This window comes from Lepus europaeus, chromosome 3 (genome assembly GCF_033115175.1).
Source record: "Lepus europaeus isolate LE1 chromosome 3, mLepTim1.pri, whole genome shotgun sequence".
Classification (NCBI taxonomy): Eukaryota; Metazoa; Chordata; class Mammalia; order Lagomorpha; family Leporidae; genus Lepus; species Lepus europaeus.
Genome location: NC_084829.1, coordinates 2,933,482 through 2,961,091, shown reverse-complemented (window position 1 = coordinate 2,961,091; position 27,610 = coordinate 2,933,482). Strand labels below are relative to the sequence as shown.

Below are 27,610 nucleotides of genomic sequence, written 5' to 3'. Positions count from 1 at the left end.
CCTTAATGTGTTGTTCAATGTGAATTAATGCTATAACTAGTACTCAAACAGTATTTTACACTTTATGTTTCTGTGTGGGTGCAAACTGTTGAAATCTCTACTTAATATATACTAAATTGATCTCCTGTATATAAAGAGAATTGAAAATGAATCTTGATGTGAATGGAATGGGAGAGGGAGCGGGAGATGGGAGGGTTGCGGGTGGGAGGGAAGTTATGGGGGGGAAAAGCCATTGTAATCCATAAGCTGTACTTTGGAAATTTATATTTATTAAATAAAAGTGAAAAATAAATAAATAAATAAAAGAAACAAAGAAAATAGATTTCAGTAAAAAATAAGAGTGGGAATAAGAGAGGGAGGAGGAAGTTTGTAACTGCAAAGCTGTAGAGTTCTACATACATTCCTACAGACTTACTTGTAAGGGTATAGTTTAAAACTTGCCATGAGACCCCAAATCTCATTAAGCTGAGTGGTAAAAATGCCATCCTAATTGTTAAAGAGACCATATTCAGTGTTAAAGTGATCATATAGATAGGATTAAGTGTTAAAGGGATCATATAAATAAGATCAAGTGTCTGGTAATAATAATAGATAGAATTCAAAAGAGAATGTTCCAACATGGGAAGCAGTCCACACAGCAGACTCATACAATGACAATAGCTTTAAATAGCACTCTGATCTCAGAATCAGCCCTTAAAGGCATTCTGGTCTGGCTGTAAAGCCCATAAGAGCATTTCAGATATGGAAAGCCAAGATACTATGGCAAAACAATGTCCTACATAACATTGTCTCTGTGAGAGAGACCCCAGTGGAAAGAAGTGGACATCAAAGAAGGATGTACTTTTCTCTGAAGGGAGGAGAGGACTTCCACTTTACTTATGGCCTTGTCTAAATACTGATGGAGTTTGTGGATTCAAAAGACTTCCATAGCCTAGGCAGCTCATGTCAAGAGCCTTGGGTGGTCACTGACATCATGCATAAGACTATTAATTGTTAAATTAACAACAGGAGTCATTGTGCACTAAATCCCATGCAGGACCTCTGTCCTCATGAGAGTTAACTGTAAAACTCATTCTCGGCTGGCACTGGGGCTTAACAGGCTAATCCTCCGCCTTGTGGCGCCAGCACACCGGGTTCTAGTCCCAGTTGGGGCGCCGGATTCTATCCCGGTTGCCCCTCTTCCAGGCCAGCTCTCTGCTATGGCCCAGGAAGGCAGTGGAGGATGGCCTAAATCCTTGGGCCCTGCACCCGCATGGGAGACCAGGAGAAGCACCTGGCTCCTGGCTTCGGATCAGCACGATGTGCCAGCTGCAGTGGCCACCAGAGGGTGAGCCAACGGCAAAAAGGAAGACTTTTCTCTCTGTCTCTCTCTTTCACTATCCACCCTGCCTGTCAAACAAACAAACAAAAAACAAAACAAAACAAAAACTCATTCTCAAACAGTTTTGCGTGTGTGTATGTGTGTGTGTGTATGTGTATGAGTAAACTGTTGAAATCTTTACTTGGTATAGAGTTGGTCTTCTGTGTATAAAGTTAATTGAAAATGAATCTTAATGGAGAATGGAACTAGGAAGAGGTAGTGGGTGGGAGTGGGGGTGGGAGGGCGAGTATGGTGGGAAGACTCACTATATTCCTAAAGTTGTACTTATGAGATCTGTACTCATTAAATAAAATGTTTCTTTTGAGGAAAATAATAGATGGGGCCAGCATTATGGCATAATAGGTTAAGCTGATGCATATGACACGGCATCTCTTATGGGTGCCTGTTCAAGACCTGGCAGCTCCACTTCTGATCCAGCTCCCTGCTAATGATCTCGGAAAAGCAGTGGAAGATAGCTAAGTGCTTGGGCCCCTGTCACCCATGTGGGAGACCCAAATGAAGCTTCTGGCTCCTGGCTTCAGCTTGGGCCAGCCCTGGCCATTGTGGCCATCTGAAGAGTGAACCAGCAGATGGAAGATCTCTCTGTGTGTGTCTCTTCCTCTCTATTATGTAACTCTGACTTTCAAATGCAAAAATAAATTGTTTAAAAATATTTAAAATAGAATTACTGTGGGATCCAGTGATCCTGCTTCTGGGTACACACCACCCTCCAAAATGAAATCAATATCTCAGGCCGGCACCGCGGCTCACTAGCCACAGTGGCCATTGGAGGGTGAACCAAGGGCAAAGGAAGACCTTTCTCTCTGTCTCTCTCTCTCACTGTCCACTCTGCCTGTCAAAAAAAAAATTGAAATCAATATCTGAAGAGATATATGCACTCGCATGTTCATTGCAGCATTATTCACAATAGTCACGATATAAAAACAATCTGTTTTTTGATGGATGAATGGATAAAGAATACATATAATATATATATATATATATATATATATATATATAAAATTTGATCTTAAAAAATTAGGTGATTTGCTATTTGTAAAAACTATTATACTAAATGAAACAAGTCAATTTATATCTGGAACTAAGAAAGTCAAATACCATAAACATATTAACTATACTTGCTTTGTCACATATTTCTTCATCCACTAATCCACCTTAGTTTTTGATACATTTCAAAGTAGATTTCAGACATTAGGAGACTTTGCTCTCAAGTCTTCAGGATGCATATAAGTTCATGTTTGCAGTTTAATTTCTGATAAAATAATGTAATACACAAAGCTTATATGTTCTTTCACTGATTTTTAGAAATGAATACAGAAGTCGAGCCCAAGTCCCTACTGAGATACAGACTATTACCATTACTCAAAACATTTTCTCATGCCCTTTCCCAGTCTCCACTTCTCCTCCCAAAAGAAAACACTGTTCCAATTTTTTTCCACCATAGATGAGTTTTTCAGGCACTTATTAATTCATACCAATCTAGACTATTAAGTAGTCTCCTAATTGGTTTCCCTGGCCTAAGTAGGATCATTCTTGCCTATTATAATTCACCTGCCCTCCAGATGCTAAAATAATCTCCTACACCTCCACCTTATCTTGCCACCCCACCTCACCCTGTTTCATAAACTGTTCATTGCCTATGAAATCCAAGATGCACACTTATCAAGACCTTCCCCCAGTGTGGCACCAGTCTATTTTTAGCTTCATCTTCACCACTCCAGAAGCCTAAAACTTTGAACCTCTTTCAAGGCATTATACACCGCCTTGGGGTTAGCGCCTTGAAAATCGAAGTAGTGTTCTAAGCATCTTTTTATCCCCACAGTATGTGAGAATACTGCCTGGCACATACTTGGCAGCCAGTGGTGTTCATGGAATCCATTGATGGTAAATTTTTAAAGGGGGATGAATGAGTCTTTAAGTCTTCGGCACTACCTTGGCATGAACTTGGATTAGTTCTGTGCACTGTGTCTATCCCATAAGAATGTGATGAGGTAGCTGTGCACAGTTCCCCAAGGAATCCTATAAGGTTTAGGGATCAGAAAAAAAAGAGAGACAGTGGATAAGAGGAAGAAGCCTTTGAAAATGTTCAATTAGGATTCTAAAGTGTAACCCTATGCCACTAATGAGGAGATTGCATTTTTTTACTTTTCCAAGCCAGTTTCTGAATTGTCATATTAAAGATTAATTTTCTAGTTTCAAATATACAGCTTGGAGTGGTGAATTGCAACCTTGGCTGCATATTAGAAGCACCTGGGGAGCTTTTAAAACCTAGCCGTACTCAGACTCCACCCCCAGAGATCTTGATGCCGTTTGTCTGGGGTTCAGCGCAGGCACTGGTGCATTTTTTAGAGCTCCCCAGGCGATTTTAATGTGCAGTCATCACTGCTAGATGAATGGTTCTTTACACGGGCTCCACCTCCCATCCATGATAAGTACGTGGGCAAATTTACTGCCACCTGCCTCCCTCTGGAGACCCAGAGGGAAAGGAAAGGGAAAATTCTTAGCCAAGAAGAGAATTAGATTTTTTACCACTGCTGGCAGAGTATGGCATATGTGTACCACAGAGAAGAGAGATGGGTTTTTCTAACAGCTACAGGCTCTCAGGGAGCTGAGCCCTTACTCTTAGAGTGGGAGGAAGGGTAGGTTAATAGCTGCCAGGCAGGACAAATAGCAACAGGAGGGTTCCTGCCATTCCTATTGCTTCAGATAGTCTGAGACTGGGCAGCTGCATCACAGGGAATGGACTCCAGGGGTAGGGGCAGGAGGTTCTCAAGCAAAAATAACCATCGATCCCTTTAGAATCCAGAAGCTGAAGTCAACCAGTCCTTGTATCCCAGATGTAAAGCTGGGGCCTGCTTTACAGAAAGGCTAGAGCAGATTGTGTTGGTCAAGGTTCTCCTTAACAGAAGCTCACAAGGGCTCTCCAGGCTTCCCACTCCATGACAGTTAGTGGTTCTGCATACGCCAGTTAAACTGGAGGGCATGGGGAGAGGGCATCTGTGTTCGACTGGATTGCCCCATTAAGTGAGTTTCCGCTCAACAACCAAAAACTCAAAAGCCTCCTGCCATGTTTCCCCAGTTCCTTCCCTGACACTTCTCAGCCCCGGTACCTTAACAATGGGCTCAAGCCACAAAGTTGTAATCCATCTTCAAGTGCCTGTTTTCTTAAAAGAGCTGCCTAGGGCTTAGTCATACAGTTGCAACACAAGATAAAACCCAACCTGTGGAACCAAAAGAGTGGAACAAAGAGCAGAACTTAAAGGCCGGAGCCCTTTCAGTAGCAAGGGGTCCCTGGAACAAGGATATCCAGTGCTGAAATCCACCTCACTAAACCTTATCACAAACCGCCCCATTCCAAGCTCCTACAGTATCAGCCTGCCTCGCCACAACTTCCACAAGCCAGTGTTTCTTTCCTAGTGCATAAAACTGTCTCTGGAGCAGCTGGGTCATGAACTGGCTGCCATATGGGATGCCAGCATTACAGGCAGCAGCTTTACCTACCACGCCACAATGCCAGCCTCCCTAGCTGCTCCACTTCTGGTCCAGCGTCCTGATAATGCTCCTGAGAAGGCAGCAGAATATGGTTAGAGTGCTTGGGGCCCCCTACCCACCTGGGAGACCTGGATGGAGTGCCTGGCTCCTGGCTTCTGCCTGGCCCAGCCCGGGCCATTGTGGCCATTTGGAGAGAGAATCAGTAAATGGAAAATCTCACTCTCTCTCTCTCTCTCTCTCTGCTCTCTCTAACTCTGCCTTTCAAATCAATCAATCAATCTTTTAAAAAGTTCAAAGCAGAGGTAAAAAATACAGTGCACAAATGAAAGCAGGGTTTATTTAAAAGAGAAGGAGGCTAAATGTACATTGATGTGTGTGTGTGGGACATCTCACACAGGTGTGCCATGAGCGGGCCAGATGTTACCTATGAGGACAGAGAGAGAGAGAGAGAGGGAGAGAGGGAGAGGGGGAAAGAGAGAGAGAGAGAGAGAGAGAGAGAGAGAGAGAGAGAGAGAGAGAGAAGCATGCCCAAGCATGGTCAAGAACAAAAGAAGAGCCTATTCCCCATTATCAATCTCTTTTATGAGGTAGAGAGTGATGTATTAACTGAATAAACAAATTGGGGGGCTGAGCCACACCCGGTGCACAGGAGGATTTCCAGGACTTCTCTGGTGCCTCCATTCTGAGTTTAACTTCCATATGGCCATGTGGAGTGTCTTCCTCCCTGGTCCTGGATGAGACACATGTGGATCCTGGGAAGGAAGGTGTATCAAAGATAGGTGAGGGGATAGAGCTACAGTGAGGGGCTGCAGAAATTCTAGCTCATCTACCCCCAAACTAACTCCTTGCCTATTTTCTCCATATCAATTGTGCATTATTTTCCCAGTAAGTTTTCCTGGGATTCCTTAAATTTTGTCACATAAAATCTACTCTCACATATCCCTTACAACTGTCCTGTCCCAAGACAAAGCCACCACTTTAAATTTCTGCAGTTGAAGCCTGATGCTCACCTCTTTCCTCACCTCCTGCAGGTGGGAAGTCTACCTGTGAGAACAAGTAGCTGATTTTCTCTCTCTTTACAAGTTGGCTTCTACCCTCCTTTCGTCTTGCAGACTAATCTGACCGCTCTCTGGGTGGCACAGGAGGAGCAGGGGGAGCAGGACATTTTTGCTTCTTTCAGGGTTGCATTGCTCTCTGTGGGTCTGGTAGAGTTTCAAAGTGTGGTTCCTTATCCACGGTTACCTTTTTGTGGGTGACACTGCTCAAAATTCAGATCTCACTTCAGCCTCTGCGCATGCGGCAAGTCCCCTCCAGATTACTTTGCTGAGTGCCCACTGTACCCTCAGACAGCTTTCGGCTCCCCTGCTTATCCTTGTGCAAGCCTTGCATAGCACCCACAGCACCCATTCATGCGTGGCATGCCTTAATGGAATCTGGGGGCACAGACCCCTCTCAACACAGCGGAAATGACTCCTCGATTTCCATGCCCTAAGGATTCCCACGACAAGCTAAACTCGCACCACTCCCATTCTCTGGTCAAGAGGTAGGAAGAAGCCAGTACTCTGTGTCTCCCAAACCATAAAGCAGCCTACATTCCAGGGATCCCATCAAAGCTCTGTCTCCTTGGCTTTGGGAGAGCAAAGGCAATATCACTCTGCGCCCACCCCTGCCTCAGCATTTCCACATTGCCAGATTATTAGGGGGCTGTTACCAAGGGCAGGTCCTGAAGTCACAAAGATTCATAAACCACTGGTGGTTCTCTCCAAAAACCCCTCTCAAAGTTACTTTTCCTCACTCTTTTGAGATCCTTTGTGCTTTTCACATGGGCAGAGCACTGGGACTTGTTCTAACCAGCTTTCTGCCCCTGCTCTCTGCATGCCTTGCACAGCCATCTGCCTTGGAGTTCATTCTGACCTACAGTGTCCAGAGATCCAGGCTATTAGCTACAAGTTCTCTTGGGACGTTCTGTTGCCTGCTTTTGTGCACTATGACATCCGGGCTGAGGCAAGTGGACTGATGTCTTTTGAGGAAGATGACAGAAGGCAACAGGAAAACAAAACACACACAACGAGTAGGACTTGCGCTCCAGTTCATATGTGATTCTGCTACCAGCAGAGTCCCCGCCTGAAGTCTTTTTCTCAATAGCCAACCTACTCTGACAATGACATTGAAACTATGGTTAATTTCATAGTTTCTCTTAGGAGTCACATGTAGCCCTTTATTCTAAACATAAACCATCTTTTCCAAGACCAATTCTATTCTTTGCCCGTTTCCACAAAGGAAGGAAGGGCCAGGGTGGGGGCTCCTCAGAGCTACGTGCAGAAGAGGCAAGGCTGCCCTAACACACAGGAAATGCCAAAGTTGAGTGAGCAAAGGCAAGATTTGAGCAGGAAATCTGAGAACCCAAATGTCATGAAGGAGCACTGCCAGATTATTAGGGGGCTGTTACCAGAGGCAGGCCCAAAGCAAATACATGAAGCAAAGCAAAAATTCACAACCAAGAGTCTAAAAGTCAAGAGAGAGAGAGAGAGAAAGAGAGAGAGAGAAGGAAAATGATGTTTGTGTATTGACAACAATTTAAAACACTTTTGTGTTTACTATCTGTACCTTAGAAACAATATAAGAACATTATCCTGATGTATTTTCAAATATTTTATTGGTGTTCAGCTGTATCTGTTTCTAATACTGGTCAATGGCATCTCTCTAAATACTTGTTGTATTTGGTATTTTTAATAATTTTGTTTCACAAAATTGCCCACAGTCTTTTTCAAAGTGGTGTTTTGTGGTCAATAGCATTGAGGTCTTATGGAGTCCTTCAGCTGACCTCTGTAAATCATTTTATTTCAAACTGAGAAAAGCTTCCTCCCAGGAGCCTGAGGAATGTGGTAGTCCTAAGCAGAAGCTGAAGTGACGGCTATGTTCCATTCCGATCATGTTGGTGTTCACACGAGCAAACGTTTCAGTGCAAGGTGGCCCACGAGTTGGCCCAGCTGCTGGCCTCGCACTGCTCCATCCTCACAGCTTTGGCCTTGCCATGAACTCTAGATCATGAGAGCTCACCTCACCATGATGCTTCTGTGTCAGTTGTACCAAGGCCCAGGACTCCCCTGCATTAAAAACTACAAACTTCTCCACACGTTTCCTTCCTTGTTTCCTTCCTCCTTCCCTCCCTCCCTCCCTCCCTTCTTTCTTTCCTTCCTTCCTTCCTAACATTTATTTATTTATTTGAAAGGCAGACTTAGTGTGAGAGACAGAGAGAGGAGAGAAATCTATCTGCTGCTTTCCCAGGCACATTAGCAGGGAGCTGAATTGGAAGTGGTGCAGCCAGAATTAAAACCGGCGCCCATATGGGATGCTGGCACCACAGGCGGCAGCTTCACCCACTATGTTGCAGAGCAGGGACCCCACCCTTTTAAAAAAAGAGATTTAGTATTTATTTGAAAGGGAGCAGCAATAAAGAGGGAGAAACAGACACAGGGAGATCTTTCATCTGGTGGTACTTTCTAAATAGCTACACCAGCCAGGCTGAAGCCAGGAACCAAGAATTCCATCTGGGTTTCCCATGCCATTGGCAGAAACCCAAATACTTAGGCATCTTCTGCAGTCCTTCCCAGGCACATTAGCAGGAATATTCTTTTGGAAGCACAGTAGCCAAGACTCAAAGCAGCACTCTGATCTGGAATGCCAGCATCATAAGCAGCAGTCGAACCCACTGGGCCACAACACCAGCCGCCACAACTTTTTATCTGATTTCATTTCTCACTCTTTCAGCCTCCCACATGTCCTTGAGGATAGCACTAGATGAGAGAAAGATAATGGGAATCACACATATGATTCTTATTACCACTGGATAGTAAACAGAAAGTGGTAAAATTGTTTATAATATACTTTAATTCACCATATCCAAAATATTATCATTTGAATATGTAACTTGAATTAGTTTGGGCTGCCACAACAAATTATAGTTACCTGAGTGTCTTGAAAAACAAACATTTATTTCTCACAGTTCTGGAGGGTAGAGGTATGAGTTCAGAGTGCCATTCTGATTGGTCTTGCTAAGGGACCTCTCCTTCCATGGTGGAAAGAGGGCCAGAGAACAGTCTGGGGTCTCTTTTATGAGGGTAATTCAAAAAGTTTGTGGAAAACTGGGGACCAGCATTTGGGGCAGCAGTTAAGTCATAGCTGGGGATGTCCATATCCTATTTCAGAGTGCCTGGTTCAAGTCTCAGCTCCTCTGTTTCTGATCCAACTTAATGTGGGTCCTGGTTAATATGGACCCTGGGTGATAGCAGATAATGGCTCAGGTACTTGGGTCCCAGCCACCCACATAGGAGACCTGAATAGTTCCTGGTTCCTGGCTTCGACCTGGCCTAACCCTGGCTATTGTGGATATTTAGGGAGTGAGCCAGTAGATGGAAGATCTCTCTGTCTTTCAATTTGGAATTAAAATATATATTTGGTTTGGTGTCAAAATTTTTGGAAACCCATACATAACTTTTTTATAATATATATTTTCTGTGAACTTGGAAGACCTCCTGTATGCATGGATTTCAAGCACTTTTGGTATCAAAATAAACTTATTTTAATTTTCTTTTCTACAAGCATTTTGAAGCATCCATAAGGGCACTAATTCTATTCAAGAGGGATTCTACCCTCCTTGCCTAGTCATCTGCCCAAGACCAAAACCCCTAATCCTTAATCCCTGCACATTGGGGGTTACAATTTTTTCTTTCTTTTTAAAAAAATATTTATTTATTTATTCATTTGAAAGGCAGAGTTACAGAGAGAGAAAAAGAGAGTGAGAGAGAGAGAGATTGATCGATCTTCCATTTGCTGGGTCACTCTCCAAATGGCTACAATGTCTGGAGCTGAGCCTATCTGAAGCCAGGAGCCATGAGCTTCTTCTAGGTCTCCCACATGAGTGCAGAGCCATCTTCTGCTGTTTTCCCAGGTGCATTAGTAGGGAGCTAGATTGGGAATGAAGCAGCTGGGACTTGAACTGGCACCCATATGAGATGCTGGAGCTGCAGGTGGTGGCTTAACCTGCAAAGCCATGGCCCCCACCCCAGGATTCAGGATTTCAACATATGAATCTGGGGGGACATAAACAATATGTCTACAACATAATCAATATAGATATTACTAATGAAATGTTTTTATTTCTTTTCTATTTAGTCCTCAAACTCAGTGTGTATTTAACACTTAATAGCACACCTCAATTCAAATGAGTCACATTTGGGGTCTTGGAGTTCTAATCATGGTCCACAGCCCACCAAGGGCAGGATTACCTAGAACCTTGTTAGAAATACACAATCTTGGGGCCGGTTTTGTGGTGCAGCACATTAAGCTACTGCTTGCAACACACCAGCATCCCATATAGGAGCACCAATTTAGGCCCCAGCTACTCCACTTCCAGTCCAGCTCCCTGCTAATCCACCTGGGAAAGCAGAGGAAGATGCTTCAAGTACTTGGGTCCCTGCCACCATGTGTGAGGCCCAGATAGAGTTCCAGGTTCCAGGCTTTAGGCTTGGCCATTGTGGAATTTGGAGTCTGAACCAGTGGATAGAATATCTCTTTCCTTCTCTCTCTCTCTCTCTCTCTCTCTCTCTCTCTCTCTCTCTCTCTGTCATTCTACCTTTCAAATAAAAATAAATCTTTACACACACACACACACACAATGTCAGATGTCATTCAAGACCTACTGGATCAGAATCTGTGGTTTTAACAAGACCCCCAGGTGACATGGCTGCACATTGAAGTTTGAGAAGCTCTGGTCTGAAAAACACAGTCAGCTCTCATGAAAATCCCACGTATCTTCCACCTTTTCCTGAGCATCCCTTTTCCTGGTTGGTCTCTCTGAAACTTAGCTTTCTCTGGTGGTGCTGCTCTTCCCTGCTGTGCCCTCACACCAGGAGCCTAAAAGCAGACGTCCTCCTGCTCTTCTTTGCACCTATGGCTGCTCTTCCTCCAGCCTCTCAAGGCTCTCATGGCTTCGACTCTCAAGTCAGCTGAACACCTATCATCTCATTTGCTCTCTGTTGCTGCCCTTACTTGGCCCTCCAGTCACTGCTGCTCTTTCCTGGCTCTCCATCATTCCATGAATTGCCAACTTTAGCATCCAATGACCCACCCAACATCCTTATTGTCTACTCATCACTTGCAACACCAGTATCTCATTGCGGAGCACTGACAAATCCTAGCTGCCCCTCTTCTGACCCAGCTCCCTGCTAATATGCCTAGAAAAGCAGTGGATTATGGCCCAAGTATTGGGTCCCTGCCAACCACATGGGAGTCCCAGATGGACTTCCTGGCTCCTGGTTTCAGCCTGGCCAGCCCTGGCTGTTCTGGCCATTTTGGGAGTGAACCAGCAGATGGAAGATCTCTGTCTCTCCCTCCATCTCTCTCTCTTCCTTGCTCTGTCTTTTAAATAAATATATACATTTTTTAAAGAAAAAAGATGTATATATTTATTTATTTTTAAAGATTTATTTATTTGAAAGGCAGAGTTACAGAGAGGCAGAGGCAGAGAGAGAGAGAGGTCTTCCATCCAATGGTTCACTCCTTACATGGCTGTAACAGCCGGAGCTGGGCCAATCTGAACCGAGGAGCCAGGAGCTTCCTCCGGGTCTCCCACGTGGGTACAAGGGCCCAAATGCTTGGGCCATCTTCCACTGCTTTACCAGGCCATAGCAGAGAGCTGGATCAGAAGTGGAGCACCTGGGACCCAAACCAGTGCCCATATGGGATGCTGGCATTGCAGGCAGCAGCTTTACACACTACCCCACAGTACTGGCCCCAAAAGATGTATATATTTGGACAGAGTTGCAGAGAGAGAGAGAGAGAGAGAGAGAGAGAGAGAGAGAGAGAAATCTTCCACCTGCTGGTCCAGTCCTCAGGTGTCCACAACAGCCAGTAAAGGGCCAGGAGAAAGTTAGGAGTGAGGGTCTCCTATGTGGGTGGCAGGGACCAGTGACGCAAACACTTGGGTCATCATCCACTGCTTTCCCAGGCCATCACCAGGGACCTGCATCGGCAGCTGAGGAACTGGGACATTAACTGGTGCCTATATGTAGTGCTGGTGTCATGGTTACAGATTTACCCACTACACCACAATGCCGGCCCCAATAAACAAATCTTTAAAAACACATACAAACAGGCCGGCGCCGCGGCTCACTAGGCTAATCCTCTGCCTTGCGGCGCCGGCACACCGGGTTCTAGTCCCGGTCGGGGCACCGATCCTGTCCCGGTTGCCCCTCTTCCAGGCCAGCTCTCTGCTGTGGCCAGGGAGTGCAGTGGAGGATGGCCCAAGTCCTTGGGCCCTGCACCCCATGGGAGACCAGGAGAAGCACCTAGCTCCTGCCATTGGATCAGCGCGGTGCGCCGGCCGCAGCGTACTACCGCGGCGGCCATTGGAGGGTGAACCAACGGCAAAAGGAAGACCTTTCTCTCTGTCTCTCTCTCTCACTGTCCACTCTGCCTGTCAAAAATAAAAATAAATAAATAAATAAATAAAAACACATACAAACAAAAGGAACTGTTGGGTCTAGCAACTTTCAGGATTGCAATAAGTTCACACCTAATGAATTCTGTATCTTCCAGGTATTCCAAGGAATAACAAGGGTTTCACTCTAAGGTTCATTATGATAGTTATAGTTAAGGCTAATTCACTAAACCATATTGTATTTTTCTTCACTAATTTGTAACTTTCTTTTCATTACTAGAAGGTTGGTAACAGAATGAGGTCATCACTTCATTTCACCCTTCAACATTTTTTCATTATATAATATTTTTATCACCACCTAAGTCAGAATGCCACAGAGTTTTCAATTCTGAAATCTGTGATGAGCTTGGAATTGGAGCCATATTAGGCACTTGGAGTGTTATCCTGTCCATTTCCTCTTTGCCTTTAATCCCTCCAGAAGGGAGTAGTCTCACTTCTTGTTGAACACTTGGAAAGGCCCATACTGTATTCCTTTAGGAACCTACTCAATCAGCAAGGCCAGCATAGGGGAGGGACAAGTACCTTCTTAGCACCCTTCACTTTCTTTAAATGGACTACAAGTTACATCAATGTAAGACAGATTAACAAGAGAACAAAATATGTTAATCATGTGCATACACACAGGAGTCCCACAAAGATATGAGACTTACAGAGGGCCAGATGATTGGAGCTTAGAGAATCCCGAGCTATACACACAGGAAAGGGGGTTGAGGGCTTCTCAGGGTTGGTGGTGGAACACATAATGGAGGGTGAGGAGAGAAAAAAAAATGTTACGTTGAATGAAAGTGACTTTTTGATGCAGATAACAGTCTCCTAGGTGAGAGTGTTCTGTGGAAGTAGCTTTCTTCCTGGTCAGTAAGCTCACTAATGAAAAGTTTCCTTTACGGATGGAAATTTCTCTTTACAGAAGGGCAACTGTTCAGAGCGTCCTGTGTCCACAGTTTCTCAAATTAACAGCTCAAAATAATCAATATGCCAATAAGGTATATTTTTGAGGTGGTGTGTGAGTGTGTGTGTGTGTGTGTATTCAGGTCTCCCACAGTCATATTTTAGGGTGATGCATCCTGACCCTCAACATCATCAGAATTAACAACGCAGTATCACAATGCATGTAACACAGTAGGAACTTTTAAAGACTGGCTGAGTGAGAGTTAAATAAGTAATATGTTCTATCAAAATTTAAGTTTGTCTCTTTTGTCTTTCTTGGACTTCTGCAAAGAGGAACCTGCTCAGCATTTTGCCCACAGCCCTGAAATGAAGAGAAAACTAAAGAGGACTCCTCTTCCCTCAACTCAATGATTTTTTAAAATAAGTTTTAATAGGAGCACTTGGTTTAGTTCTTTAATTTTGCAGTCATTTTGGTGACTAGTCTCTCTGCATTTCATACAGGCAGGAGTGAGGACAATAAACTGAAAAAGCCTTCCAGGAATACAGAGCAGGGACGAAAGAGCATTCTTGACCTTGAATGTCATAATCCAAATGGATTAATTTTTAAGCTACCTCCATTAAATAGAACTACTAGTTAGAAGAGCGGCATTATCTGTTTCTCATCAAGATCCACTCGGTAAGCATTTACTGTATATCTGCAGTGTGTGCTGGGTGTGTTCAAAAAGTCCAATGCCCAGTCCTGAGGAGCTGGTAAAGCCAAAGGTGCCCTCCTTTCTCAACAGCCTGAATTTAGATCTGTTTTGGTTTAGCATAACCTAAGAAGACTTTCCCAGGAAACACTAACTTCTAGCATTTACATTGCCTTGGAGCTTTGAATCAGGAGGTAGAGGAAGGCAGTTAGAGAGGTGTGAAATTTTTTAACTGAGTAAGAGTTTCCATTCACTTTGAATTCTCTCTTTCCGTTTTTGCTTTTTCATGTTTTTTTCCCCTTTCCTTTTCTCTAAATACGATCAAAGGTTTATACTGAATTCTAAAGAGGTTCCTATACACTTTGCAAATATAAATGGAATTCCCAGCCTGGCAGAGTGGAATGCATGCTACTGTGAATAAATCCTTTAGGATGCCTTCCCTTTACTTTTCTTACTGCCCTTTCTGTGAATTGTTTCCAAGGGTTTTTAAAATGACAGGCAGGAGCTTTTGAAAAGTTGCAATACCCTTTCGTAGACGACACATTTTAAAGTATACATTTTTCATATTTTTGATGAGACACCTCTTCATTTAATGTTATTCACTCAGCAATACTAGTTATTTGAAATCCTGTGGCTTAAAAATGGATAGCTTTTTCCTGCAGACGAGTTTCATGGGTTTTCTCAGGATTGACTTGTGTGACGAAGCATTAAGGGAAAGTTTCAGAAACACTGTTGGTTGGGAATGTCAACAAACAGGAGTGATATTTGGTTCACTCTATGTCTTGGTTGATTTAAAGTCATACTAACTAAAACCAAAAGCAGGGGTCAGCACTGTAGTGGATTGAGCTGCCTCCTGCAATGCCAACAATCCCATATGACCTACAGTTTGAGTCCTGGCTGCTCCACTTCCGATCCAGCTCCCTGCTAATGCATCTGGAATGTGCTTGGGTCCCTGCACCTGCGTGGGAGGCCTGGATGTAGCTCCTGGCTCCTGGCTTTGGCCTGGCCCAGCCCTGGCCTTTGCAGACATTTGGGGAGTGCACCACTGGATGGAAGACCTCTCTCTGTCTCTCTCTTCCTCCTCCACTACTCTGTAACTCTGCCCTGCAAATAAATAAATAAATCTTAAAAACTGCTCTAAAAAATAAAGTATATATAAAATATATATGTGATGTTCACGACCAAATCAGGGCTTTAATAGACTTGCCTGTCATGCATTGAATTGAGTCCTCGAAGATGATATGTGTTTAAAGTATATATAAAACATATATACTTTATATAAAGTAAATCTGTAACAAAAGTGGAAAGCCACAGAAGGGAGAACTGATTAGAAGAAAGAACCTTCAGAAAGATTTAAAGATCAAATTATGCCAAAATGCAACAGTGTGAAGAAAAAACAAATGAAGATATGGGAATATATAATTTGGTTTTTTATTTTCTAGCAAGAATCAATAGGAAATATAAGGAAAATTAAGTTTCTATTCACAAAGGTAACATAGAAATTACAAAAACTTGGCATAAATCTAAGAAGAAAAATATGACTATATGAAAAATACTTTGAAGTCCTTAATAAATAACAATTCTATAAATATTAATATTAAATGAGTATTTTATATTAATCTACACATTAAATGTTATTCTTCCTCTAAAGTAACAGAAAAATTTCCCAGAGGAAAAAATTTGACAAGAAGATTCTGATTTTTTTTTAGAATAGAAAATGCTAATTTCACACAAATACAAATTTTTTAAGACTTATTTATTTGAAAGGCAGAATGACACACACACACAGAGACACACACAGACACAATGAAACAGCAATATTTTCCATCTGTTGGTTCATTCTTCAAATTGCTACAGCAGCCAGGGCTAGGTCAGGCTGAAGCCAGGAGCCAGGAACTCCATACTGGTCTCCCACATGGGTTGCAGGGACTCAAGTACTTGAGTCGTCATCTGCTGTTTGCCCAGGCACATTAGCAGGGAGTTGTATCAGAAGTGGAGTAGCCAGGACTTGAACTGGCACTTTAATATGGGATGCTGCTTCCTAAGTGGTAGTTTAAACTGCTGTGCTATAACTCCTGCCCTGAAAAGAAATTTGTAAAATGAAGTTCCATAGTACAGAAAATGTGACAATTTTTTTTAAAAGCTACTACATTAAAAAGAGTTTCAGGGCCAGAATTGTGGTATAGCAGGTAAAACCAGAGAAACCGGCATCCTATATGGACACCAGTTAGAATCTAGACTGCTCCACTTCCAAATTTAAATTAGTGGGGCCAGTGCTGTGGTGTAGTAGGTAAAGCCACCACTCGCAGTGCCAGCATCCCTTGTGGGAGCCGGTTTGAGACTCAGCAGCTCCACTTCTGATCCAACTCTCTGCTATGGCCTGGGAGAGCAGGCCCAAATGCTTGGGCCCCTGCACCCACATGGGAGATCCAGAAGAAGCTCCTGCTTCTGGCTTCAGATCTGGAAGATCTCTCTGTCTCTCTCTCTACCTCTACCTCTGCTTCTCTGTAACTCTGCCTTTCCAATAAATAAATAAGTAAATCTTTTTTAAAAAAAGTTCAAATTAGTAAGGAATGAATAAAGAGAATGGTTTCAGATATTTGACTATAAATTTGAGAAAAGACACATTTTATTACATTTTATATAAAAATACAAACACATTAGAAATATAGGGGCAGTTCTATAATCTTGCTATGGGAATATCTTTTAATTAAATTACTAGAAACAAAGCAAAATGCAGAATTACTTAATGGGAGGAAATATTTGTAAGATGAGATCTCTTCAAAGAGTTTATGGAAAATATGTATTTTCAAAAAACTGTGCATGTACTTCAAAAGTTTTTTGTACTAAAATAAACATATTTTCCACAAACTGAAGTTCCCTTGTATAAAATGACAGTGTTAATACTAACCTACATAAAGGGCTTCAACAAATCAAATCTTTTTAAAATATATTTTTAAAGATGTATTTATTTACTTGAAAGGTAGAGTTAGAGTTAGAGTTAGAGAGAGAGAGAGAGAGAGAGAGAGAGAGAGAATCTTCCATCTGCTAATTCACTCCCCAAATGGCTATAACAGCTGAGGTTGGCCTGGGCTGAAACCAGAAGCCTTGAACTCTATCCAGGTCTCCCACATGGGTACAGGGGTCCAAGCATTCAATCTTCCACTGCCTTCTCAGGCAAAATTACAGGGAGCTGGATCAGAAGTGGCACTCATATGGGATGTAGGTGTTACAGGTGGCAACTTAACCCACTGCACTACAAGACTGACCCCTCAACAAATCTTCAAGAAGATAAACCGCCTAAGACGAAAGTGGACAACACATATGACAAGGCAATTTAGAGAAAAAGAAATAGAAATGGTGAGAGAACAATTGGGAGAGATAACCAAAAGCATGTAAATTAAAGCAGCTTGCCACTTTCACCATCTGATTTTAAAGAATTCCAAATTGAACAGTCAGTGTTGGGCATGGTCTAGACCATCATGTAAGTGGAAATGTAAACTGTAACTTCCTTTGCTGAAGGCCATTGACACACCCTTGAGTCCAGTACTTGGCATATGGTGGGCAAACAATAATTATTTGTTAACTTAGCAAATAATTGCTTTCACAAATGAAAGGAGCATGGACTTTGCTTTTAGACAGAGTTGAGTTTCCTTCCTGGCTCTGACACTTATTTACTAAATAACCTTTAAGCAATTGACCTAACTTCCAACTTCCTTATCTAGAAAATAGAGATTATTCCTACCATGTAGGATTGTGAGAAATACTGAAAATAATACACGCAGTGTTTCTTTTAACGACAGCCAAACTGTAAGAGCTAATATAGAAAAGACTTTCTTTTAGGCCTCATGATTTCCCTGGCAACCCAAGAGAAGTTCCTTTCCTCAAAACTTACTCTGGTTCTTTTTATATTCTCCTTCTTCCACATAAAGCCAGCTCCACATTTAAGTGCAGTCTTTTCAGATCTGCTCTTGTGCTGCCAATTGAGGGTGATGTTCACGACCACATCAGGGCTTTAATAGACTTGCCTGTCATGCATTGAATTGAGTCCTCGAAGATGATATGTGTTTAACTCATAACTCAGACACCCATAAATGTAGCCTTATTTGGAAATAAGTTGTTTGTAGATGTAATCAAATTTATATGAGTGGTGTGGACCCCAAATCCAGTATTCTTATAAAAGGAGGGAATTTGCACACACACACACACAGGGAGAACATCATGTGACTACAGAGACAAATATGGGGGTGGGGCGGGTATCTCCAAGCTGGAAGAGGTGAGGAAAGTACAGCCCTAGTGCCCTTGGATAGAACTTGCCCTGCTGACATCTTGATATCAGACTTCCGGTTTCCAGAACTGTGAGAAAATGAATGTCTATTTCAAGTCAAGAGATTGTGGTATTTCTGTAGTGCTGGGGTCTACTATTCTCACCTCAAAAGGTCATTTGACTCCAATTCTGGGCTTGGTAATGATCTGTAGAACAGATAGAGACAACATCCAGTTTTGGATAATTACAGGTAAATTCCCTAAATTATATTTTTGGTTCTCTCATACCAAGGTAGGCTTAAACAAGGGGAGAATGTTTGTCTTGGCCAATTTGTGCTGGTATAACATTATACTAATGACTGGGTGACTTATAAAAAACATAAATTTATTTCTCTTGGTTCTAGAGGCTGCAAAGTCCAAGGTCAAGATGCCAACAGATCCAGTCCTTGGTCCAAGATGTTCTCATATGGAAGAAGACCTTAAAAGAGACAGCCCACATCCCAAAAGCCTTTTTTATATAAGTATTAATCCATTCATTAGGGCTGAATTCTTGTTACTTAAACATCTCCTTTTAGGCCACAATCCCTATGCTGTTGCATTGGAGATTAAGATTCCAACACATGAAACTTAAGAGAGGACACATTCAAAGTATAGCAATGTTTGAATGTTACATGAGTAAAAATAACAAACAAAACAATATGTTTGTTCCCTCGAGTTGCTTGGTCTCAGTGAGAATAGTTAAAGGGTAAACTTCCAAATAGAAAGTTCTAAAGACCCAACACTTGCCTTTGCAGGATGTTAGACGATTGTAGATTCCTAGTGACCATTAAATTTCTTCTGCTATTGAAATGGTCATTTGGCCTGGAGGTTAGGCCACTGGTTGGGATGTCCACATCCCATATCAGAATACCTGGATTCAAGTCTTAGCTCCACTCCCAGTTTCCTGCTAATGTTCTCCCTAGGAGATGGCAGGTGATGGCTTAAGTAGCTGTGTCTCTTTTACCCATGTAGGAGACCTAGGCTGAGTTCTCAGTTCCCAACTTCAGTCTGGCTCTACCCTGGCCATTGCAGGTATTTGAAGAGTAAATGAACAGATAGCAATTCTCATTCTCTCTCTTTCTCTCTCTCTCTCTCTCTCTCTCTCTCTCTCAAATACATTTTTTAAAAAGCAAATACATTCTTCCACTATGGCTGCCAGTATTTGGTTGCTTGGAGAGAAGTGTCTATAAGAATGCATTGAGGGGCTGGCACTGTGGCAGAGTGGCCTCAGTCTGCCTGCAGCACTGGCACCCCATATGGCTGCAGGTTTGAGTCCCAGCTGCTCCACTTCTGATCCAGCTTCCTGCTAGTGGTCTGGGAAAGCAGTGTGAGATAGCACAAGTGCCTTGGCCCCTGCACCTGTGTGGGAGGCCCAGAAGAAACTCCTGGCTCCTGGCTTTGGATTGGCCCAGCTCTGGCCATTGTGACCATTTAGGGAGTGAACTAGTAGATAGAAGACTTTTTTTTCCTCTCTGTCTGTAACTCTGCCTCTCAAATAAATAAATAAAATCTTAAAAAAAAATGAGCCATGCCTTCTAGGTTCATGCTAGAGTCCCCATTCCTTGAAGCTGAGCTAGCCTTGTGACTTGCTTTTGATCAATAGAATGTGACTGTGTTAGTCCATGTTTCATTGCTATTACCAAATATTAGAGACAGTCTAACTTATAAAGAAAAGAGGTTTATTTTGGCTTACTGTTCTGGTCATTGATCAAGGGGTCAAATCTCATGACGGTCTTTTTGGCAGAGTTGCAAGGAAGTAGGGGCATCATATGGCAAAAGACAAGGAATACCATGTGTGCCTGTCTCCTGATCCCTTTCTCTTCTTAGAAAACCGCTGGTATTTAATCATGAGAACTACGCCACGGTGACCTTTTCTAATCCTCTTCACCTCCCAAAGGCTCCATCTCTAAACACCATAATTGTATTAACTTTATACCCTCTTAATACCTCACAATGAGGATTCAATTTCAACATGTGAATGCTTCAGGGACACAAACCACATTCAAACCATAGCAGTGACTGAAATTACTGCATGACTTCTGAGTTTAGACCATATGGAGTCATTCAGTTTCCACCTGGGGTTGCTGGAATGCTTATTCCTGTAACAATCCAACTACTTTTGAGATTCCCACACTGTGATGGAGTTACAGGAAGATAAAGAAATGCTCATGGGGCATGAGGTATAGCAGTTTAAACACCCCATGGGATGCCTACGTCCCATGCCTGGGGTTGAGTCTCACCTGGGCTTCTGCTTCTGACCCAGCTTCCTGCTAAGATTCCTGGGAGGCAGCAGATGGTGGCCCAAGTGTTTGGGTTCCAGCCAGTCACATGGGAGACCCAGATGGAGTTCTTGGCTCCTGGTTTTGGCGTGGCCTAGCCCCAGCTGTTGTGGGCATATGGGGGTAAACAAGATTTCTTTTTCTCTGTCACTCTGCCTTTTAAATAAATAAATAAATCTCAGGAGAGAGTAAAATGCCCATTCTTGTCCTTGCTTCCCAGTTAGCCCTTCTAAGACTTGAAAAATGTGAATGAAGATGCCATCTTGGACTTCTACTTTTTTAAGATTTATTTATTTATCTTGAAAGTCAGAGATACAGAAAAAGAGGGAGAAACAGAGAGATGAGAAATCTTTCATCTACTGGTTCACTCCCTAGATGGCTACAATGGCCAGCACTCGGCCTGGTCAAAGCCAGGAGCTTCATCTGGGTCTCCCACAAGGGTGGCAGGGGCCCAAACACTTGACCCATCTTTTCATGCTTTCCCTAGGCCATTAGTAGAATGTTGGGTCAGAAGTGGAACAGCTGGGACACAAACTGGTGCCTATATGGGTTGCTAGTTTTGTAGCCAGTGGCTTTACCCACTATGCCACAGCACTAACCCCTGTCTTGGACTTCTAGATCAGTCAAACTTGTAAATGATTCTAGCTCCAAGTGTCATAAGATTGCAACAAGAAGCATAATCCCAATAGACAATGTCCCAACTAACTCAGGCAACTACGATGGATAACAACAATGATAATGTTTTGTTTAAACCATCAAATTTAGAGTATCCAGAGAGAAAATGTGATAGGCAGGACTTAGGGTCAATAATTCCCTGGTGTTTATACCTCCCTGAGAACCGCCCCCCCCCCATCATAACTTGCTTTTAACCAACAGAATATGGCAAAGGCAATGAGATGTTACTCTCTTCATCAGGTCGCATCGCATAAGACCCCCATCTTAACTTACTGGATTGAGATTTTCGTCACTGTCTTGAAGTGAGTAGTCATGTTGGTCATAGGATGGAACTGCAAGTAGTCTCTAGGACCCAGGGCAGGCCTCTGAGGATTACTAGAAAGCTAAGGCCTTCAGTCTTATATCCATGACAGAATGAATTCTGCCACTAAGCTAATGAACTTGGAAGCGGATTTTTCCCATCAGACTCCAGATGAGAATCAACTTAGCTGACATCTTGACTGCAGTGATGTGAGAGCCCAAGCAGAGGGCCCAGTTAAGCTGTGACCAGATTTCTGTGTATTGTTAAGGCTGCTAAGTCTGTGGTAATTTGTTATACAGCACAGAAAACTAATGCAAGGGGTGAGTATATTTAGCATGAGGAAGGGATGTGAATTGAGTGGCCCAAGAATGATCTGAGACAGAGAGATTTCAAAGCAGTCCACTATCAGCTCCTTCTCTCTCTGTATATTCACACTGCTCCTCACAACAAGGGATGGAACTTAATGCCTTCTCTTTGAGTTTAGACTGCTCTTACAGTTTCTTGACCAAAAGAATGTGATGAGAGTGATGTGCTGGGACTTCAAAGCTACACAAGGAGCCTGGCAGTTTCTTCCTTTGTCTTTTAGAATCTGGCCTACGGTGCCAGCACCCTGGGTTCTAGTCCCTGTTGGGGCGCCGGATTCTGTCCCAGTTGCTCCTCTTCCAGTCCAGCTCTCTGCTGTGGCCCGGGAGGGCAGTGGAGGATGGCCCAGGTGCTTGGGCCCTGTACCTTCATGGGAGACCAGGAGGAAGCACCTGGCTCCTGGCTTCGGATCGGCACAGAGCACCGGCCGTAGTGGCCATTTCGGGGGTGAACCAATGGAAAAAGGAAGACCTTTCTCTCTGTTTCTCTCTCACTGTCTAACTCTGCCTGTCCAAAAAAAAAAAAAAAAAGAAAAAAAGAAACCTTCCCCTTAGTAGAACTGACACCCTGTACTCATGTAAGCTGTCTACTATGCTGAAAGAACCATGTGAGGATGCCAGATGAAGAGAGAGGCTTCAGATGAGTCTAGCCTTCAGCCTTTCCCACCAAGGCATCAGACTGTGAATGAAGCCTTTTTAGACCGTATTAGCCACCACTTGAATATCACCAAGTAACCTCATTTGATTTTTTTTTTTAATTTGACAGGTAGAGTTATAGACAGAGAGAGACAGACAGAGAGAAAGGTCTTCCTTCCGTTGGTTCATTCCCCAAATGGCCACCATGGCCGGCGCTGCACCGATACGAAGCCAGGAACCAGGTGCTTCTTCCTGGTCTCCCATGTGGGTACAGGGGCCCAAGCACTTGGGCCATCCTCCACTGGCCTCCCAGGCCACAGCAGGGAGCTGGACTGGAAGAGGAGCAACTGGGACTAGAACCCAGCGCCCATATGGGATGCCGGCGCCAACCTCAGTTGATGTTTTGAGGGACAGAAAAGCTGCCCAGCAGAGCCCTGCCTAAATTACTGATCCATAGAATATGAGCAGTTTGTTATACAGCAGTCCAGCAGGATCTGGTTGGATCTCAGCCAGGAAAGGCAGCAAGCCATCAGTACTAAGCTAAGGAAATTTCCCATTGGAAATAGGCAGGAGGGACTCAGCAGAATCATTTCACCCATCATTTCTCAGTACCTGGAGTTGAATCAACTGTCTGTGCCCAGTCCTTCACTGGCTAGGGGGAAGGAATTATCCATGGCTCTACACTCACCAGGATTTGCCACCTCATGCTCATTTCCCTGAACATCTGCTGAATACTCATGCATCAGGGGTCAATGTGTGCCAGGATGACTATTTGCTGTGGCAGTCATTTTTTTCCAGGAGCACAGTTGATGTTCATTTTGCCACTTTCATCTTTGTTGCTTACTGGAGGAATGTTTTGTCCTCACCTGTGCTGCTTTTTGATGAGATTCAAGAAAAGTAGTTTTTGTTTTGTTTTGTTTTAGGATTTACAGTTTGAGAAGTTGGAACAAATTACTATAGAGCTGCTTCTGAGGATTATCTAAGGAAACCATACACATTAATATCAATAGTCTGTCTTCTAACAATTAGGACACAACCCAGGATAGAGACCGGATGCTCTTCAGCACTCTCATGTCCTGGGGGAATTCCCTAAGGCTTACCTCCTAGGAATGGACAGAGGCTCTGTTTTGGTGGGAAGGGGGGAGTCATTTAAAAAAATCATTAGGATCAACATGCTCTTTGCTGTTTCTCTCAGGAGGTCTAGCAAATTCTCCAGTGTATAGGATTCAAGGTGCTCGCCTTTATAATCCTAGCTTCCTTTGTTAGCTGTGCAGATTAGGCCCCTAGCCAAGACCTCTTCTAGGCATCAAAGTACTGGAAGGAATATTGGAAGCCATTACTAGTTGAAGTGGACTCAGCCTGGAACAGTTTGAGATTTATGACAGCATCTTGAATATTTTAAACATGTTAGTACAAAATGGTAAGGTTTCTCTGGCACTAGAGTGCTTAGAATTAAAATTGAGACCAATATCTTAACCTTGAGGCAATTCTGACATATTATAAGGATCAGACAAGTAGCCAGGAGCTGGAAAGTTTCCAGCGGCACTCAAGGGTGTTTTATTACCTCATCTAATTTAAAGAACAATGTATTACTTCATCTCTAGCATTTTAAGTTACTGTAGATTCACTTTTATTGAGTAAGGCTTTAAGACATGCCACAAAAGGACCGGTGGGCAGGTATTTGTTCTCAAGTCCTTTGAGGAGAAAGCTGAAAATGGGGGCCAAGGAGGACTTAGAGCTTCACATACTGTTTCCTTCTGGATTTGATGCCACTGATGGAAAAACAATTCTGTGTTCCTTGAGACTGTAATTAGACAGTACAGCAGTGAGCCCAAAGCTTTGCTACCTGGGTTTGTGTGCATTGAGAAATCAAGATTACTAGAATGGAAAACCTTCCCAATGAATAGTTTTTTTTTTAGCTTGAAATCATTGGTCCAAGAATTGAAAGTTAAAAATCTAAGGAGCTGGAGACAAAGTGACTTTAGGAACACACACGCCCTTCTAGAGATAGAAATAACTGTGGGATCCAAGACTCAGACTTGTTTGTTATATTCAAATTTGTTTGTTATATATTGTTACATTACCTGAAGGCAGAGAACTGATAAAAAATTAAATTAATGAAGATGTGAGAGAATTAAATGTATTCAATTATGTTGACTACATAATCACATCATCCAAAGATTTGTCATGTGTATTCCAAAGTTGAGGAGATAGATTTTAGGAATTCCCTAGCAATTTCATATCTGATTGCCTTTCCATTCTGTTTCTAAAACCCCGTTGCTTCTGTTATGCATTCTAGGGAAACAGATTCATGAAATGTAATTCTATTCCAATGGAAAAACAGGGATGTAAGTTCCTTCGTACCCAACTGAGTTGGATTTTTACAAGGTTTTATTTAAAAATCCAGTGCTTCTATCATGAATATTTCCTCAACTGGAAAATTGATATAAATCCTGAAGTGAAGGGAAGCTAAAAAAGGAGGTGGTTTCTATTTCCTTGTTTGTAGTCTGTTGTACCAGCCTCTCTCTCTCAATCCTAACACAGTCCTGTGACCATCTTCTTGGCCTTTAAACTTGAGTTAAGAGTACTAAATCTGAAGTGTGAATATTGTCTGTATAATCATGTCAGTCAGGGTTTAGAGCTGGACATAGAAATCAGTATAGAAATTTCAAGCAGAAATGGATTTATCACAAGAAATTACGTTACGAATCCTTGCAAGAAAACACTTCGGCAGTTTTTAAAGAAAACTAAACATGCAATCACCGAGGACCTAGAACCTATACTCTTGGGCAAAAATAAAACTTAGGTTCACACACAAAAATGTACATGAATGCTCACAGCAGTTTACTTGCCACAGCCCCAGACTGGAAATAGCCCCCATATGCTTCGATAAGTGAATGAAACTACGGTACATCCATACCACAGAATACCACTCAACAATAGAAATGAATGAACTACGAGCACACAGAAGTTGGCTGACTCTCCAGGAGACTTAATCTGAGTGGAAAAAGTCAGTCCCCAAAGACTACAAAATAATTCTTTTTATGGAAACAGAGGATAGACTGGTGATTTCCAGGGGTTAGGAATGGGGAGGGAGAGGAGTGATAAGGTTATAAAGAACAATATGAGGGGCTGGCACTGTGGTACAGTAGGTTAATCCTCTGCCTGCGGTGCCAGCATCCCATAGGGGTACTGTTTCTAGTCCTGGCTGCTCCTCTTCCAATCCAGCTCTCTGCTATGGCTTGGGAAGGCAGTGGAGGATGGCCCAAGCGCTTGGGCCCCTGCAACCGTGTGGGAGACCAGGAAGAAGCTCCTGGCTTCTGGTTCCAGACTAGCTCAGCTCTAGCCATTGTGACCATTTGGGGAGTGAACCAGTGGATGGAAGACCTTTCTCTCTGTCTCTCCCTCTCACTGTCTGTAACTCTACCTCTCAAATAAATAATTTTTTTTAAAAAAAGAAGATGAGACATTTGTATAGTGTTGGATCTATTCCAACACTATACAGATGTACAATACTACATTGGATGGTGGACGTACAATACTACACATGCAACTGTGTAGAACTGAACATACATATATACACAACTGAGTACAAAAACTGGGGAAATCTGAATATGATTTTATCAATGTCAATATCCTGCTTGAGATATTGTGCTAGTTTTTTAAGATGTGACCATGCCACTTGAGTACAAAGATCAATTTAAAAAAAATCTTTACAAGGGGTGTAGGAATTGGAGTCAGAGGGTCATCACTGGCAGCTGATGTCATGGGCATATCACCATAGCTCCAAGTCAGAATTTAGGAAACTGCTCCTGCTGCACTGCTGCCTTCCCAATAAGCTCTCTTATCCATGAAACTGGTGATGATGACCTAAATTGGAGTTTAGCTGCCACAAACTCTCCTATCAGTCTGACCAGAAGTAGAAAGATAATTGCTATTTCACTGCCGCCTGCCAAAGTGAGCAAGAATACATCTTGTTGGTAGAACTCAGTTTGCTTCTAATATGTCAGATGGAAAATGATCTGGGAAATGTGAGTTTTAGCATATGGAAGGTGAGAAGCCCATAGTATCTAGCATAACTAACCACTAGCCATATGATTCTGTGTAAGTTGATTAATCTTTCTGATCCTTAATTTCCAACTCTGTAAAATAGGGTTCATTACCATACTTATCCTACAGACTTGACTGAGATATGATACACTGCCTGGAACTCTTATATGCTTAGCTAATCCATGCTAATCATTGTCATTGTTTTTCCAGTTTGAATTACAGTGAAAGATTAGTAAATATTCCCTAAGTGAAAGGCAAAGGAGAGAAAGATAAAAAGGAAAGGAGATAATTTGGAGGTGAAGGAAGAGTATCGTTCTTCAATGCTGGGCATCTATTCAATGATAAGAAATGAGAAATAAAGATGTGACAAAAGTTGTTCAGTATTTATTTAGAATGGTTGACCTCTATCCAATCAGAGAACTTGGAGCTGTTGGCCTTCCCCTTTGTCTCTGTACTTCATATTATGTTAAATGAATATGAAAATGCTAACATATTATGTTAAATGAATATGAAAATGAACATGAAAATATGAAAAAGCCCTAAAATTATATACTATCATATCACCCTCAGACTGTAGCTCCTTGAAAACTATTTGTTCTCTATTGTTGTGCCCTCAGAAGGAAGTCAAATATGTTTTGGAATTTAGTGATGTTTGAGGGTGAAGGTAGGAATGTCACCAGTTAGCTACCAAATTTATTTGCTTCCTCTAAAACACACTGTGATTTTATTGAATATTATATCCAAGTATTTGTCAGTTAAACAATATACTTACTACCATTAAAACAAAGATTATTTGAAAGGCAGAGTTACAGAGATCTTCCATCCATTGGTTCACTCCTCAGATGGCCTCAATGCCAGGGCTGGGCCAGGCTGAGGCTATAAGCCTGGAACACCATTTGTGTTTCCCAGCTAGGTGGCAGGAGCCTTATCACTTGGGCCATCTTCGCTGCTTTCAAAGGCACATTAGCAGGGAGCTAGATAGGAAATAGAGCAGCTGGGACCCAAAATGACATCCATATGGGATGCTAGTGTTATAGGCAGCAGCCTGACC

At 42.6% G+C, this 27,610-nt stretch overlaps 1 long non-coding RNA gene across 2 annotated transcripts in view; it reads right to left on the bottom strand.

The window, feature by feature from the left end:
- LOC133753316 (uncharacterized) overlaps positions 1–27,610 on the bottom strand; it is a 112,370-nt gene that overhangs the window by 82,720 nt on the left and 2,040 nt on the right. The gene's annotated exons all lie outside the window — the stretch shown is intronic.